This window comes from Crocuta crocuta, unplaced genomic scaffold, assembly GCF_008692635.1.
Source record: "Crocuta crocuta isolate KB4526 unplaced genomic scaffold, BGI_CrCroc_1.0 scaffold147, whole genome shotgun sequence".
Classification (NCBI taxonomy): domain Eukaryota; kingdom Metazoa; phylum Chordata; class Mammalia; order Carnivora; family Hyaenidae; genus Crocuta; species Crocuta crocuta.
This window is the reverse complement of record NW_027532594.1, coordinates 9,414,314-9,431,633: the sequence shown is the minus strand read 5'-3', so window position 1 is coordinate 9,431,633 and position 17,320 is coordinate 9,414,314. Positions and strand designations below refer to the sequence as shown.

Here is a 17,320-nt window from a genome sequence, read left to right as displayed (position 1 = left end):
ATGTAGATGTATATAATAAAAGTTTTAATAAATTAATAACTGAAACATTTGAAAAATAGGGGGAGCCTCTATGGCTCAGGCAATTGAGTGTCCAACTCTTGATTTTGGCTCAGGTCATGATCCCAGGGTCTTGGTATCAAGCTCTGCATCCGGCTCTGCGCTGAGCGAGGAGCCTGCTTAAGATTCAATCTCTTACCTTCCTCCCCTCTCCCCCTACTCTTAAGCAGCCTCTCTCTTTCTAAAATAAGAAAGAAAAAAAGGCTCTCTTTGGGGGCGCCTGCTGGCTCAGTTGGTTAAGCATCTGACTCTTGATTTCGGCTCAGGCCATGATCTCACGGTTCATGGGTTCAAGCCCTGTACTGGGTTCTGCACTGATTGCACAAGCCTGCTTGAGATGCTCTCTCTCTGCCCCTCCCCTGCTTGTGCTCTCTCTCAAAATAAATAAATTAACTTTAAAAACATCAAAACTAGACACTTTTAAAACAAGGGATCCATGGAGGAAAAATAATTTTTAAAAGGTTATTGTTGAGAAAAACATGAGAGATCACTGACTCCCAAACTATTCCTTTCCTTAAGGAAATGTAAAGGATTTCAGCTACCCTTGACTCAGGAGTGCTATTCTCTCTAAAGAGACAAGAAGTAATGATTTTCAGACCTCAAGCCATTCAATCTTAGCCTGTTCTGTGCTTGGGCAGTTATCTTTCACACTGAACATATGTTGAAAAATCACTATCTTTCTATATCGTTAACTCATGACACCACCAGAATTTCTTGAGTAAATGCATTAATTAATCTATGTATAATATAATAGGTATCTTTATTGTCTTTTTTTCTATGAGAAAAGAACCAATCAACAAAAAGCATTGAAATTAAATTCTATTAGCAAAATATGCTTATTTGATATCATAGACATTTGCATTTTATTCCCCACAATTACCACTTGCTAATAGTAATTGTTTAATAAATAAACCCAAGGAGAATAAACATTAATGAAATGGTGAACATTTTATATGAGTCCTTCTAGTTTTATTTCTTAATAGTGATGACTATATACAGCAATTTAAAAAATGGCATTAATCAAAGCCAGAGAATGATGATAGTTAGTTGCATGGCTCTTGACTATTAGATGGCCATAGAAAATAGCTAATTCTGGAAGTGGTGTCTGGGGGAGAAGAGCAAAGTGTGACCAAAATTGTCAGATGCTTTGAGTATGGGTTCTGATGCTAATGTAATAGGGTAGGACAAAACAATTAGTTACAAAAGAGAATGCATTAAGATTGCATACACACCCCCATCCTATACCTTTATTACTCTAGCACTTAAGCTTTCTTGGCAGTCAAGAGACCCAATTAGCCTGCTTAGGAGTTATCTACAGAGCAGACTTTGATCTCAAAGATTGCTGAATGATAACCTGGAAAGAAGGTTTTTATTTTATTTTTTTAAGTGAATGACTATGGTTTGTATTCATATACTGGTGAAGTGGACACACCAATGACCATATCTAATTCTCTATGTCTGACTGGAAAGGCCACTGTCCTAAGGAACTGTCTGATCCAGGTAGTAGGAACATACAAATAAGATAAAGGAAAGGAATGCCACAGATAGAAAGAGGAGCCAGAGGAGGGTTCAAGCTCAGCCTTGGAGAATAAACTGAAGGGTGGGTCTTGACACAAGATTTCTCTGGAGTCTGCAGAAGTGGTACATCTTCGCCGCAGAGCTCCACAGTATGCAGACCACCAGCTCTTCTCCACGTGCCTTCTCTGTTTTCTCTTCCTGTCAACTGGCGTCTTCACTTTCTAATCTCTGATTCTTTCCTCCATCTTCAAGCGTCTGCGCACTCATAACTATAGCGCATGCACAGTTTTACGTCACTCATGACCTAGCTCTATCTCAACCCCTTTCACTTTCTCTCCCTATTGTTGACCATCTTATTCTCTTGGCACATCCTACATGAAATGCCCAAGAGAGACCATCTAATTGGCTCAGATTATCTTCCTGTGCCCAGGTCACTAACTCATACATTGACTGCCTTTGGGTCAAGTGCCCATCCTCGTATATAACCATTTACGTCCAGATAGGTAAGGACACGTTGTATCAAATATGACTGCCCAGGGCTCTTTCCTCACTAAGACCTGAGGATGAGGTGATTCTCTCAGGAATCTCTGAAAGTTAGCCAGGCAGTGTGACTGGCATCTTTAGTAAAAACAAAAACAAACACACAAACAAAAAAAAACTAACTCAATAGAAGTTAGTTGAAAGACATGCCCACAGGTAGCTCTGTTACTTGGTTGGCGGATTTTCGATGATTAAGTAAATTGGATAATCATCCCATATTTACTTTATACAATATAATCATAGTCTACACTTCTTTCAGTCTAGAAGTAAACTATTAAAGCTACTTTTCAAGTGCACTGGTGTTGTTCCGATGCACCCAGATTTTGAGTCAAAACAACTCCACCAGAGACCCATAGAAAACTACTGTCTTCTCTAACTCCCATGAAATAAACTGCCTTTAGAATCCATGAATCACATGTATCCACTCCATTGTTCATAAATTCTGTAGGAGACATTTCAAAATAAAGGGCAGTTATTATTTATTGTTCGTAATGAAGCCTACTCAGCCCAGAGGGACATTGTGAGGATCACTGTCAGATTTTGTAAAATGCCTTTTGGCTTTTCAACGGAAAGGTACTATATATGATAATAAAAGAAATAGCAATAATATTCTTGCACAACCCTGACACTGAGTTCATCTTTGTCTTTAAAAATAAGATAGTTCATCTTTAGGCCTCCTGGGGATTACTGAATTCAATTTGTTTTGAGAATGCTGAGGCTGATGGAAAAGATGCTCATTATAAAAGCACTTTCTCCACTTCCTGTTCTGTTCAATATGCACTGCTCTTAACTTTCATTTCTAGTGAAGAGGTGACCATCATTTGTAAATGCACAATGGTACTAATCGGAACTGGACCCCTATAAAAATGTTATGGTGGCATAGAAAGAACTTTTTAAAAAATGAGGCTTCAGAAACTGCAAATATGCTTGGCTAGAGGCACTCATGTGCTCATGCAATTAAATATACACACGTGAGATATAGATGCACAAAAGCAAGAAAAGGAGCTTTGGGGTGAGACTTTGAAAAATAATACTATAATCGCACCTATATATGGGCTGTTCTTGTACTGCTTTACAAAGCATATTGTATACAGTACCCCATTTGACTTTCACTAGAAATCTTGGAGCTCAGTGTGTCTAGCTCGTTTGTTCTGAGTACTATAAGGTTCAAAGGCAGTCTGACTATCCAGAGGACAACAGGGCCCAGAGTGGGGGAGTAGGTTCATGGCCAGTTTCCTGCTGGAGACAAAGGGAGAGGCCCCATGGAAACCTGGAGAGCCAATGAACCTGGGCACCCATGTTCTGCTTTATGTCAGTGGAGATTTGCAATGGATTTTCCTTTAACCCCACCTGGGTTAGGGTGCAGAACAGGATGTATTTGTAAGGCAGTGAGATTTGAAGGGGGTGAATCATGTGGATCATTCATTTCTAGGCGAACTTCAGGACTCGTGGAGATTGAGACAATACAAGCCACAGAACCTAGAAGGAAGGCATCCTGAGGAAACAAGAATGAGGGGGCTTTGGAAATCACAGATTCATGCCAGGGCTCCTGCGGTCAGCTCTCTATGACTAAGTCTTCCTCACATAATTGATGTGTAATTAATTCTCTATAAACAAACAAGCTATTTTAATCAAATCGCAAGAGGGAATCCAGTAACCGTCTCCAGAGGAGCCGGCCCAGCCTTGCCTCCTCTGATACTCTGATCAATTCCTGCCTCTTATGAAATCATCACCCTTCTCTGGCTTTTCTGAATTCTCACTTTTCAAAATTTCCAGGCTGTCTCAAATGTGGCAGCCTAGCAACTTGCTCCCTATAGAAAACTTCACTTTGTCATTCTGCCATTTCTAAATCCAATTTAGAACTGCTTTTCTAGTTTTTACAACTCTTGCTGGGTTTGCTCCTCCCTCCCTTTCCAAATGCATTTCTCCTCATCTTCATCAATCTGTCACCTTCAGCTCCACCCCCTCACTCCACTTCTTGGCTTTCTAGGCAGCTACCATTTGAATGAGAAGATTGAAAATCTCATTTATCACTTTTGAGAAGTCTCACAGAAACATATTGCAAAGCTTCCCTCACACCCAAAAGAGACAGGGAGAGAGAGAGAGAGAAAGCGTGACACCTAAAAATGAATCTCTAGAGAGGGAGTATCCCTAAAAGAGAGCAAAATAATATATGGATGCTGCTCTGCTTTCTTACAAAACAAAACCACTCACAATGGAACTCTCCCTTTGTAGATGAGCTCTTATCAAAGTGCTCAATACTGGAGAAATTCCACAAGCTGCGAAATTCCCTTAAAACAAAATAAAAACCCGTGCTATTCAAACCACTGCAACGAGCCACAGCAGAAAAGCCTGCCAGGACAAAGCCCCACTCTCCCACTTAATACCAACACGGTCCAAGTCAACGTTACACCACTGAGACGACTCGGCAATTCAGACACCTGTCCCAAGGCACACCCCATCAGAACTGCCACCTTGATTCACGTTCCTTCCTTCCAAGGGCTTGACAGAAGGATATATTCCTAATAGCCCCAGGTTACATCCAAATGGTTGCAACAGCCACTTCCTCCTTAGCAAACACTGCTTTCCTCANTATGCCCCCGGGGTCTCTCCCCAATGCTGCCAAGTGTTCTGTTTGAACTGGCCTGTGGGTTATAGGAGATGGAACTACAAGTTCGTGTTAGACTGCCTGCCACCATGTTAGGATCTTTACTGATTACCACCAAGGGTCTTTTGTCTCTGGAATGCAATGAAAAATAACTCTCGTAAAGGAAGGTGGTATAAACTGGGAAACGCGGGCTACTATGTCAGAGTTGTGTGGATAGATGTGTTCTGCTCGCAGGCTTCCGTTTCACTCTATCACTAGAAAAGAAAGATGAAACTTCTGGGGGGAAAAAAGAGCTGCTGTCAGAGAAAAGAATTTCCATCACCAAGTCAACTAGACTGGCGTCTCCACTTAGAGATGGTGATTAACAAAGACTATGGATTAAACTGTGTTGCCATAAATACGCCAGAAGTCTCTCTGTCCTTCTGTGGACTCAATTGAGTCTTCTTTCCTCATGGTCTTTTCCTACGCTCCAATTTTCCAATTTTGCTTTTTGCTCTAGGCTGGCATAAGACTCAGATTTCTAAGGGTGTCAGGTTGTGAGTATAGAAACGAATTTCATTCTAATTTATTTTTGTGTTTGAAATTTAATATAGAATGAAGTATGTGTATGTCATCTTTAAAGATGCTGTGAAGAATATCCTTCTAGTGAACAATCTGCTTCCTGTAGTTTTGTGGCCTCTGATGTGATAATAGAAGGTAATCCATTTCCATTTTCATTAAAATGTGTTCCGAGTCTTGGCATGTCCCTTTCTGTAATGTGTCAATATTCTTGTCTTATCTGCTATCGAAACCGACTTAAAACATTTCTTAAAAGGCTGCGTGCTGTTAGATTTACATGTTCCCTAGTGATACAATTGTCCTCTACGCACCTTTCCCCTTCTCACCAACTGCTATTCCTATTTACATTTTGTTTTTTATTACACTTCCCCCAATTCGAACATCCCCATTTACTTTCTTCCCTCTCTCATTTTCCCTCTAATTCTCTGTAGGGGATGAGATCCTATCGTTGTTATTGTTATTGTCTTTTTTCTTCTAAAGACTGGAAGAGTGGAGCTGAAATATTTGGGAAATGACTAGTTCCATAAATATCAAGACCTAGATAATCAGTGGAGGCTGGTCCAGAAATCGTAACTCCTGGGTTGGGGTCTATTTTTAGTGAACTACATGAGATACGGGTGGAGACCCAAAATCCAAGTCCCTTTAACTATTTTTTGGAGCTAAAATCCAATCAGGTTTCTCAATTATAAATTTATTACAATGTAAATTGAGCCACAATGACAACCAATTGATAAACCTTATAACTGAGTAAGAAGCCCTCAATAGATTTCTGTAAATGCTAGAAGACTAAAACTCCAAGAACAAAAGTAGTTTAATTTTGTTAATAAGACAGAGCTTTCATTTTTTAAAATTAAAAAAAAAAAAGTAAAATTGGCATGTTAGCTCACCGGCATTTTTCTTTAAGCAGGAAAAGGCAAGAAAACCCATTGGCACAACACCCACCCGCCACTGCCCTTTTTGTTGTCTGAATCAGGGAGTGAAAAAGCTGCTTACAACCTGCTTTGGTATAGTTCAGTGGGGTGATTTTGTTTTGTTTTGTTTTAAGGTGAGATTTGAAATGGTTGCCCTCTGTGAGAAAAAGAGGGTGTGCTTGTAAAATGCAAATGCAGGACCAAAGCCTGGCCCTGGAGTGGAGGGTCTGGAGCCCCCAGGAGTCCCCAGCTAGTCCCCACTGCGTGAGCAGCCAGCAGAGCCACAGGCAGAGAGCAGGCGGGGAGCCCGCAGTTCAAAGCAGCAGGCTGAGGGGGACCTTGGCTGGGAAGAGATGAGAAGTCTCTCCAGTGGAGAGCTGTGGCATAGTGCTCTTAAAACTACTGGTGCCTCGGGGCACCTGGGTGGCTCAGTCGGTTAAGCCTCTGACTTTGGCTCAGGTCATGATCTCACGGTTTGTGGGTTTGAGCCCCGTGTCAGGCTCTGTGCTGACAGCCAGCTCAGAGCCTGGAGCCTGTTTCAGATTCTGTGTCTCCCTCTCTCTCTCTGTCCCTCCCCTGCTCACGCTGCCTCTCTCTCTCAGAAATAAAACATTAAAAAAAAACAAAACTATTGGTGCCTCTCCAGAAAGAGCAGAAGATGGCTGTTCTCAGACATTAGTGAGCAGAAGAAGCAGGTCAACTGCTTAAAAATTCAGATCCCCAGTCCCACACCTCCAGACTGTTGGGGCCTAGGGATCTTTATTTTCTGTCATCAACACACGTGATTCTGATGCAGCTGTGCCAGGAGCCACACTTGAAAGATCCCCGACAGGGGTACAGCATCGAGGTCTATAGAGCACAAGATCATGACAACTATGCGAGCAACAGGACTACATATTTCTACACAGGGATCTGGCTTCCTTTGAACCCTTTAAAAAATATCACTCATGCATGAAATGAAATTAGGGGCTATTTAATGAAGACACTTTCATTTTCTGGTATTCTTACCTCTTGTGGGCCACTGTGTCTTGATTTGGGGTACTCTAAATATGATCCTCAGTTTAGAAGAAACCATGCTTTCTGCTGTACTGGCAGTGACTTATATGTGTTGCTGTTCCATTCTGAAAATAAAATAAAATAATAAAATAAAATTCACATGAAGAGAGATACCAAATTCCTGCTTCTCTCTGTTACTTAGAAATACAATAATCTGGGTTGTAATTGAGCCTCAGCTATGATGAGCCTGCCTAGTAGCCACTGTTTGAAATGCTTGTACAGGACCTTGAAGGAATAATTGTCCTCCAAAGGATCTGCTACATACAATGACTGCCATTTCCCATACGGTTTCTGCCCCTCAGGAATGCTTATCTTTATTGGCGTCCATCCCATCCGGTGCTTCACTGTGGGCCCCAGAGCGTCTGTCTAAAGATGGGGTTCACTACAGCACAAGAACACCATCTTGTGATGCACACCTTTGTGATCAGATGGAGGAAATGAGTGGCAAAAGATTTAATAGCTGCTAGAAGCAAGTGCACTAAAACCTAGAGAAATCAGAAAAAAGGGGAGAAAAGGTTGTAGGGGGGTTACTTTAACCATATGCATTAGATTTGTACATTTTTAAGAGTTGTTTTTGGTGGAACAGCTCAACTTTGTCCAAGAAAGACAGTGCTACTGCCTTCCAAAAAGTTCATATTCTGCTATTGTCTGTGGGTCAAGGTGAAAGTCAGCTCTGAAAGAATCAGCTATAAATCTAATAAATGGCAAAGAAACTTAGATGGTTTTATAGAAAAGTAAGGTTTTTTTTTTTTAAGACAGCCTGCAAAAATGTGCTGACCTAAAATCAGCAATTACAGAATAATACTCGAGATATGCAAAAAGACTATTGGATTTTAGAACTTTTCAGAAGCACAAATACAAAAATATGAAAGTATTTTTTTTCATAGCTCTAAAGTGAATCATCAGTAAATTATCATATAATTGAGCGGCTTAAGCAGAAACATTACATCTTGGATACGTGTAAACATTAGAGATTTTGCTATAGGACCTCACTGCCATCTCTTTGGTCTTTCTGGGGTGGGCTTTTCCACACTGATGTCTTAAGCTGCATCTCCCTTGACTACCCTCTATGGCAATGGGATAGCTGAGCTGAGGCAATTGGAGAGAAAATGTATGGAGAAAATGGAGAGAAAAGTCGTGAGACTAACAAGAGGGGTCAGCCTGGGAAAGAATTAGTGTTTTTCTTCTTGGTAATCAGAGAATTTGATGTGCACCCAACTTCATACATTTCTTATGGTTGCCATAGACACTGACCCAGTACTGATATTCACTTTCATCCTCAAAGTCTCTCCCTGAGCACAGGCAGACTATATAACAAGGTCAATGCCAAACCTATGTGTTAAGCACTGGCTAGGCAAAGTTAGATGGTATTAATTTCAAAGATGAAGTGGTCTGAAAGATACAATGAGGAGTTAAAAAAAATGCCAATACCATTTCTCAGCCCCACAGTCTCTGGATTGTGGGTAGATGAGCTGCCTCTTCCAGAAGCTACAGAATTGGACCCGTAAGGGAGTAGCAGGAGATCGAATTTAAGGCAAGAAGGTTGAGGGTGTAAGGAAATCCATTAGGTATCTATTAGAGCAATGCTAGACTAGTGGCTGTAACAAATACACTCCAAAATTTCAGTGGCTAGTTTTCTCATATCTCATATGAGAGATTATCTTCATTTGCACTAATTTTTCTTCACACAGTAGTTCAGACAGCCAGGCTCCCTGTATCTTGTGGCTCCACCAATCCCTAAAAGCTACAGAATCCTTCCCATTCACTTGAGAGTAAGAGAACAGGGAAGGTGCAGATTGTTTGGTTTTTTTTTTAAACCATCTGGGAGGTGACATAAATCTCTTATTCCATTGGTGAGAATGAGTCACATGGCCTTTGGATACAGATGGTCACATCTGGATGCAGGAAGGGCTAGGGGATACAGTTCCTGGCTGTAGAGCCACCTCCCAGTGCCATCTCTACCTTATGAAAGACAGCGTAGTGCTGGGGAGCAGTTGGTCATTGCTATCTACCACACAAAGGTTTGATAGGTCACAATAGACGAGACTGAGCAGGAAACCAAAGAGGCAGAGAATATTGTGGGAGCTGGGAAAGACAGGGTGGCATACCATTTCTCTGGTGACTTTTTATAACAAAGATGAGATGCATGATTAAGTCAACTGTCACTGCCATTTTGGGGTAAGACAGACTAAGAATTCCCGTATGATGAGGCTTAGGAGGTATTGCTGGGTGTTCAAATGGACTGTAATAAACAATTAGGTCTGGGGTCTCCAAAGAATTGCTTCCTAGGTTATTAGAGGAGAGAATTAACTGCTTTTGAATTGTTCAAGTCCTGAAGAAATTTGCTGCTTGCAGTAGCTGGAATGCTTAAGACTTTGCTGGTAGAACCAGAAATGGCTGAATTCTGGATTAGAGGTATGCAACAGAAATGTCTGCGGTGATGGAAATGTTCCATGTGTGCTGCCAAACACAGTAGCCACTAGCCACGTGAGACTATCGAGCACTTGAAATGAGGCTAATGTGACTCTGAACCTAAATTTTTAATTTTATTGAAGTCTGTGAAATTTACAATTAACCACACATGGCCGGTGTCCACGTACTGGACAGCATGGCTCTGGGGTGACAGGCGGTTCTTATGTTGTCTTCACCGGCCTCGCCTTTCTTCCCCCAAACCTTACTCAGGTGGCTCTGCACAGCCGGGCCCATACAAGCTTTCCTCCTTACTGGCCATGGCTGATTAAACCTGGGGCGAGCGCTCTACCAAAACTGGCTGGTCAAAAGTCCTTTCTCAGATGCTGGGGGAAAGACAGAGAATCAATCAGTCTCTTTCCAGGCAGATTCAGGAGCTGCTGCTGGCCATGTTTTCTGCATGGGGATGGGAGACGCAGAGGAGGTCAGTCTTCAGAGAGAGATGAATGAGGCAGACTTGAAGAAAACAAGGAGATGAGGGAGAAAGTCCTAATCCTGGCTCCCATTCTAGCCTGATTCTGATGTAATCCTAAAACGGGATTGTAGCCGGCCCTTTGCTTTGTGACATACAGCTGAACTCTTTTAATATATTCCTCTTTTCTAGCAGCTCCTGATATTTGTAGTAAAGAAGCCCTAACTACTAAGAAAGGCTTGGGGAAAGCACTCCTTGAGTGAAGCCGACCAGCAGGTAGAAAAGGAGGGGGTGGGCTAGCTAGCTAGATGCTCTGTCTGTCCCAGCTGACATCTGGTGAGAGGACACCCAAGGCAGGCTCTCAGCATGTCCCTGAGGTCACCACAATCCTGGATCTGACTCTCAGCCTCAACACATGGGAATGTTGATCCTTATAGCTCATCCAGTCACGAGCAGGCTCTGAGGATTGAGAGAATCTCCCAAACTCACAAACGACTGATTGATAAGCAAGAATGACAACTTACCAATTGCTTATTTGGTAAACAGTGGAGGTATTCAAAGTCTAATGATCTGGCTTCATTTTTTTTTTTTTTAATGAAGTCTTGATTTCCTCCCCTGTGTCCTCCATGTATCCACTTCCTGTGGCACAAATATGCCATATACTTTTCCTGTCTTTGCTCTGACCATTATCTCAGCCTGGAATGTCTGACCTCCATCTCCACCTTATGAGTTCTACCATTATTTTAGGACTCATTTCAAAGGCCATCTTCTCCTATTCTTCCACTTTCCCCTCCCACTTTACTTTGTGACTCCTTAAGTACACAGTCTGCATGGTTTTAGAATTATTTATGAATGCCTCGTAAGTTCAGTACTCCAAAACCTTCACCAGACACAAGTTTCTATTAATGCAGTCTATAATTGCATTCACTTTCTGGTAGCTACTTCATAATTTCATCTCACATTAAGTAGTGCAGTCAGTTTAGACCCTAAATGTCATGATCCTTGAGGATTTAGTCCAGAATACACTGAATGTCATTGCCAGGTAAGTGGCAGTGTGCACAGGAGCATAGTACAGGAAACTTGGTATCAGTGTAGCAGCATTAACATTGAACTGATCTGCGTAAGAGGAAAAGTATAGCAGGTAATTCCGGACAGCTGGAGTCACTTGGCTAACCACTCTGGTCCAAGGGCCCATCGAAGTCGAAGAAAAACCTAGCCAGCAGCCACAGGGTGTGGGGGAGGAGCTTCAGGTCTGACCACCTGAGAATGGCTGTTAAAGGCACGATGGGCCTTTGGGGCTCAGACAAGTAAGGCAGAAGCACTACTAGCTTTGGAGCGATAAAGATGGGTATTCTTGTCTTGACTCTACCATTCACTTCCTGTGAAACTTGGCACAAGTGATTTTGTTTCTGTGAGCCTCGGTTTTCTTATCTGTAAAATGTGGGAGAAGATTGCTGCTTTTCACAGTATTGTTGTGAGATGACCTGAAGGGGCGAATGTATACCTGGCCCATAGCTGATGCTGAGTATATACTCATCTCCATCACAAGCAAGGGCTTGGTGGCATGCATGTGTGAGTCTATACTGGATTCCTGGCAGAGCCTGCCTGGAAGAAGAATCAGAGATCAGGAAAACAATCAAGGCTGCAAGCCAGGACTGTGGTCTAAAACAGCAAGGGGTAGACACTCGATTGGGACACTTTGGTCAGAAGACGCATGGCATTTCTCACCAGCTGTTGAACCATAAATACAGATCCACTGGATGCTGTTCGGTGCCTTTGATAGGTGATTGCTACGTTCCGTTAACATCAGCTTCTCCAACTCCTCTTGGCTTCCTCAGCTCCTCCAAGACCACCCTGGCCTGTGGCTTCATGCTTGCCCAGCAGCTCTGGCAGGTGCTTCTTTGCTCCTCTTATCAATATTGGTGCTCCTTTCAGTTCTGTCTTGGGGCCTCTTGTCTTCTCACTTTGCTTGTTCTTCCCCTGTAAACTCATCTTTGTGGCTGATTGGCTTCCAACTATTTGCTGTCTGACTCTCAGATCTGCATCTCCAGCTATTCCATCACAACTCAAAACCCTTCAAGGTTCTCTTAGAACCTTGAGATTAATTTGCATTGAACTACAGTTATCCCTTTACCTTTCTGCCTGTGTCCCCCTGCTTCTTCTGAAGAACTGGGGCTTTGGCTTGTGAACATCTAAATTCCACACTGTAATCAATCTCAGTATGGATTATGACCTGTCATTAGGACTAGAATTAGGTGGGCGCCTGGGTGGCTCAGTTGGTTAAGCGTCCAACTTTGGCTCACATGATGATCTTGCGGTTCATTTGAGCCCCACATCGGGCTCTTTGCTGACAGCTCGGAGCCTGGAGCCCGCTTCAGATTCTGTGTCTGCATCTCTCTCTGCCCCTTCCCTGCTAGAGTTCTGTCTTTCTCTTTCTCAAAAATAAACATTAAAAAAAAACACCTAGAATTAGGGGCACCTGGGTGGCTCATTTAGTTAAGCATCTTTTTTTTTTTTTAATTTAATGTGTATTTATTTTTGAGAGAGAGGGATAGAGAAAGAGAACAGGGCCCAATGTGGGGCTCAAATTCACAAACTGCAAGATCATGACCTGAGCCAAAATTAGACAGTCTATAGACTGAGCCACCCAGATGCCCCTCGGTTAAGTGTCTGACTCTTGATTTTGGCTCAGGTCATGATCTCATGGTTCGTGAGATCAAGCCCCATGTAGGGCTCCAAGCTCACAGTGTGGAGCCTGCTTAAGATTCTCTTTCTCCCTGCCCCTTCCCTGCTAGTGCAAGTACATGCTCTCTCTCTCAAACTAAATAAACTTTAAAAAAAGACTAGAATTAATTTTGAGAGTTACAACTAGCTTTTTCAAGAATAGAAGAACATAGAATAGAATGGAATAGAAATATTCCAATAAAATGGAATAGAATGCTAGCCTCCCTAGTAAGAGCAAGTATTGCTTTAAGATTTTTTGTTTACAGTGTGCATACATTGGATCACAATAAAAAATTAACTTTTTTTGTAAAGAGTCTATGTCACAGATAAAAGTTAAATACCTACTGGATTAAACCATTGTCTCTTCCAGAGAATCCCAAATCAAACTTAAGAGGAAAGATTTGGAAATAACCTGAGTTCAATCATAAGCTCCTATGCTGACCTGTGTTTTCTTGGACAAATTACTTAACGTCTATACTTCTCAATTTTTTCATCTATAAAATGGGTATAAAAATAATTGCTCCTCATGGGTCCACAGTGAGAATCACATGAATTAATACAGCTATTGCTTGACATGGATGAGTACTTTTTCAGTATTAACTTTTCTTAAACAATGAAAACCTAGATATTTTATTAAAGATATTAAAAGTATGGAACTACATAAGAGATATCCACATTTAGGCCTATTTCATATAATGTAGAAATAGACAAATTCATCAGGTTGTTTCATTTTTTTCATGATGTGACAAATATGGAAAATGATAGTATTTGTTTGCTACTCTGGGATAAAGGGAACAGTCCACTCTGGCTGTAGATGACTGCTCAGATGTGACTGTGGCTTCTGGACAAAAATGAATGGCAGCCCCGGGCCCCAAAGGGATCAATATCGCTACATCAGACCCATTCCCAGCACAAAGTGGACAGCTCTGGACTCTAAACCAAGGGATATATATCTTTCCCATGGCTACCGTTACCAGTTCAGGGTGGGCCTGTGATCAAATCTGGCCAAGGAGGTTGATGAGAAAGAATTATACCCACCGTGTCGTTCTGTCTCCCACTGGACGGAAAAAAAAAGTGAGTCAGCCTTAGGATGGGGCTGACTCTGTGGATGGCAGAAAAAGTGATGTAAGAAACCTGGTCTCACAAAATGGCTGAGCTGCTCAATCAACCAGCCCCGAGGTGTGCCCTGTTCTAGATTCCCTGTTTAGGGAGGGATAATAAATGTGTTTATTGTTTAAGCCATTTTTGAATTAGTATTTCAATTACATCCAACACAAGGCATCCTAACTGATTCAGTGTCTTGTTCTAGTTTATAGATTTTCCAACGCTGTAATTCATGAATGCTGTACTGTGAAATGCAAAGTATTACATGTGACCTAAGTAATCAGTGTTATGGGCCATAGACCTCAGATAACTGCAAGAGTTTACATTTGGGTTTTCAGGTTCTTCTCAGATCCTCCTTAACCCTTCCATGGCAAAGATTCCTGCTAACTAAAGACTTCTCTATCTTTACCTCATTTAGATTTTTCTTTTCTGTCTGGTGGATTCTATGTACTTTCATAGGTCTGGATAACTTCCGGGTATAAATTGCTGGAAGCCACAGTGCCACTGTCTGTGTAACTGCTTCTTTGGGTAGCCTATGGGGAGCTCTCTCATGGAAATCCCATACCAGCTGTAAAGAGGTTTAAGTTCATGGAACTCAATAACTGTGAGGACATAGGAGTCCATGCTCTCTAGATGGCCAATGACCGACTTTCTCAAATGACGTGGCCATCTTGAAGGTGTCAAAGGCACACAGCTGTAGCAGACAGGAAGAAGCCAGGGCAAGCACCTGGGGCAATCTTCATAAGCTGCTCATTGCTCTCCCAACTCTTCTTCGGGCTGCTGCCTGGCATCATCCTCCAAGTGTACCGGCAGAAACCAAAGACGAATCCATGGAACCGAGAGCTGGGTGCTCCTGAGAACCCCCTTTTTCATCACCATTTCAAAGCCTCTCATTAATGACAGAGGACATGCAACAGGTGGCTCCAGCATGTGCATGTGCCACAGGTGAACGTGTAATGGAGAAGAGGAGTGGACTTAGTTTACATAGAACACAGAAGAGTGACTGGAACAATAGCAAAGCAGTTCTGAAGCAGAATTCATACGGTCCCTCTATTTTTAGGCAACTTTGGATGACAAGTGGTGGCACATACACACACTTTCAGCCCTGCAGTCACTTCGGAGGAACTCCCTCCTCTTCTCTGCCAACTGAATTCATCTGGAAGTGGCCTGCCAAGGCACGGGCAGGACTCCCTGCAATGGCTACTTCAACCTGACAAACTCTCTACTGTCTTTGTTCGTTTTTGTTTTTAATAGTAGAAACATTAAGGAGCTGAAGAGCTTTGGTTGCTGACCACTGAATTCCCCTTTAACTAGGTTCCACTCCACTTCTGACACATCACTTGGAACTTAGCATCCATGCAGCAACCTCCCCTGGAGAAGGACGACTGGGAGGGGGCGGGCTCTGGGAGACTCTTCATGAGGACCTCTGAATTCTGCCAATCCCAAGGCCACTTCCAAATTCCTAACCCTGCTGTGTGTGATGCTTCTTTACGGAAAAGTTGTTAAAATATTTATGATGGCAGTGTTAGTTACAAAGAGATGAAGACACCATGACATTTGGGTTGGTTGCCATTCATTTTGGAAAACTTAAGGGAATTATTTATACAAACATAGGGCTAGATAGTAACTGTCCACTGTACTCAAGAGATTAGTTTGAGGTCACCTTAAATGTGACAGATGCTGTAGCCTACGGTTTTAAGGATTATAGAGAACAATAAATATTGAGTATAGAGTTAGTCAGATCCTTCCCTCAAAAAAAAAAAAAAAAAAAAGAGAGACTCTGAGAGAAAGGTTTTCAGTACAAGGAGATTTAGGTGGTGGCCCTCCTTTAGGGTTATTTAATATTGTATTATATTATTAATTAACAGCAATGCTTTTCTAGGCCATTAGTGTCCTTGGTTGCTTACATGGAGCAAATAATCTGCATAGAGTTAAAGGAAATGGATTATGTGCACACTTCAGAATAAACTGAGAGAAGGCTCATCCTGGGCATGATTCGTGGTTGATGCCAGGGCCTTCCTTACCCAGCACCTTGAGGACCCACTGGGGGGAAGAGCTGCAAAAGGTCCACTTCCAATGGATCATTAGACTTCCTCACAATGATAGGTATGGACCTTGTGGACAAAGAACCCTCAGTATTCTTAAATTTATCACAATAAGGATTCTAAAGAGATCAAAGGATAGAGTGGATGGGAGCCCCTTAAAAAGAAATGTGAAATCATTTTTATCCTACAACCAGTGAATTAAAACCTAGTCATATTATAAGCATGTATAATAGATATATACATTAAAGTACATGGTACTCTATTTTCCACTTAATGGAGATATTAATTGATGTACAACAAACTGTATATATTCAAAATACACAACTTGATGAGTTTTGACCTATGTTCTACTCCTTGAGTGGGATGAGGCTTTTTTAATGTGCTCGGAAAGTTTCTCTTGCCTTAGGAATCTCACAGTATGGGCCTTAGAAGGTCTTGGGGCAGCGAGCTGGAAGAAGTCAACTGTTAGATATGCACAGATCCCAGCACAAGAGCTTAAAAGTGGCATCCAAAGGGAACTGAAGAGCAAGGATCATAAAATCAGCCACTCTTTGTAAGTGGCTCAGGGACAGAGGCAAGAGAAGGGTCCCTTTTCATCTGTATTCTCTTCTGTGCCAGCACGGTCCACAGGACTGTACCACCTCTCATCTGGATTGCTGCACTGGGGGGCAGCAAGAGTCACACAAGATGACAGGGTCCCCAAAAAATCCACTGGAGCTGGGGTCTCAGTCCAGGGTTGTGAGGGGCCTACAATTAAAACAGACTGAACACACAGTGGGAGGGGAGGCACTGCTTGGAGAAAAGGGCTACAGGCATGGTGTTGCCTCGTGTGCCAGACAGCGTCTTTCAAAAATAGCTGCCAACACTTTCAATCCTTTTTTTCTTAAATGTAACCTTGCATTTCACCCATTGAGTAATGAGCTCTGCGTGACCTACCCTTGAATCGGAGGGCACCTTTGTGGTCGTCTTATCCAAGAAAGTGCTGAAGAAGTGAAGATATATGACTTCTGAGGCAGGATCATAAAAATGTCTTTTTTTTTTTTTTTTACTTCTTTCTTTTGGCATGTTCATTCATAGAACTCAGCCCCTATTCTATGAAAAACACAAAGCAGCCACAGGGAGCGTCTCAAACCATCTTCTCATAAATAACTTACGTACAAGGGGAAAAATAAAAAACTATATAGTGAGAAACCTGGTGGACGTTACCTTAACCAAGTTAACAAAAACCAGTTAACATGACCAATAATGAGGAAAACAGACATCATGTGTCACCAGGCATAATACACTGAGAAAGACACATCACTTCAATGGTATTTCT

At 42.1% G+C, this 17,320-nt stretch overlaps 1 protein-coding gene across 3 annotated transcripts in view; it reads right to left on the bottom strand.

The window, feature by feature from the left end:
- LOC144244703 (uncharacterized) overlaps window positions 1-17,320 on the bottom strand; it is a 58,557-nt gene that overhangs the window by 28,135 nt on the left and 13,102 nt on the right. For 2 of the 3 annotated variants that reach the window (XM_077780076.1, XM_077780075.1), the window contains exon 2: window positions 7,201-7,313. The gene's annotated coding sequence lies outside the window, so the exon portion shown is untranslated. Of the gene's footprint in view, window positions 1-7,200; window positions 7,314-8,679; window positions 8,742-17,320 lie in introns of those variants that run through there. The other variant, XM_077780077.1, reaches the window with a different exon arrangement.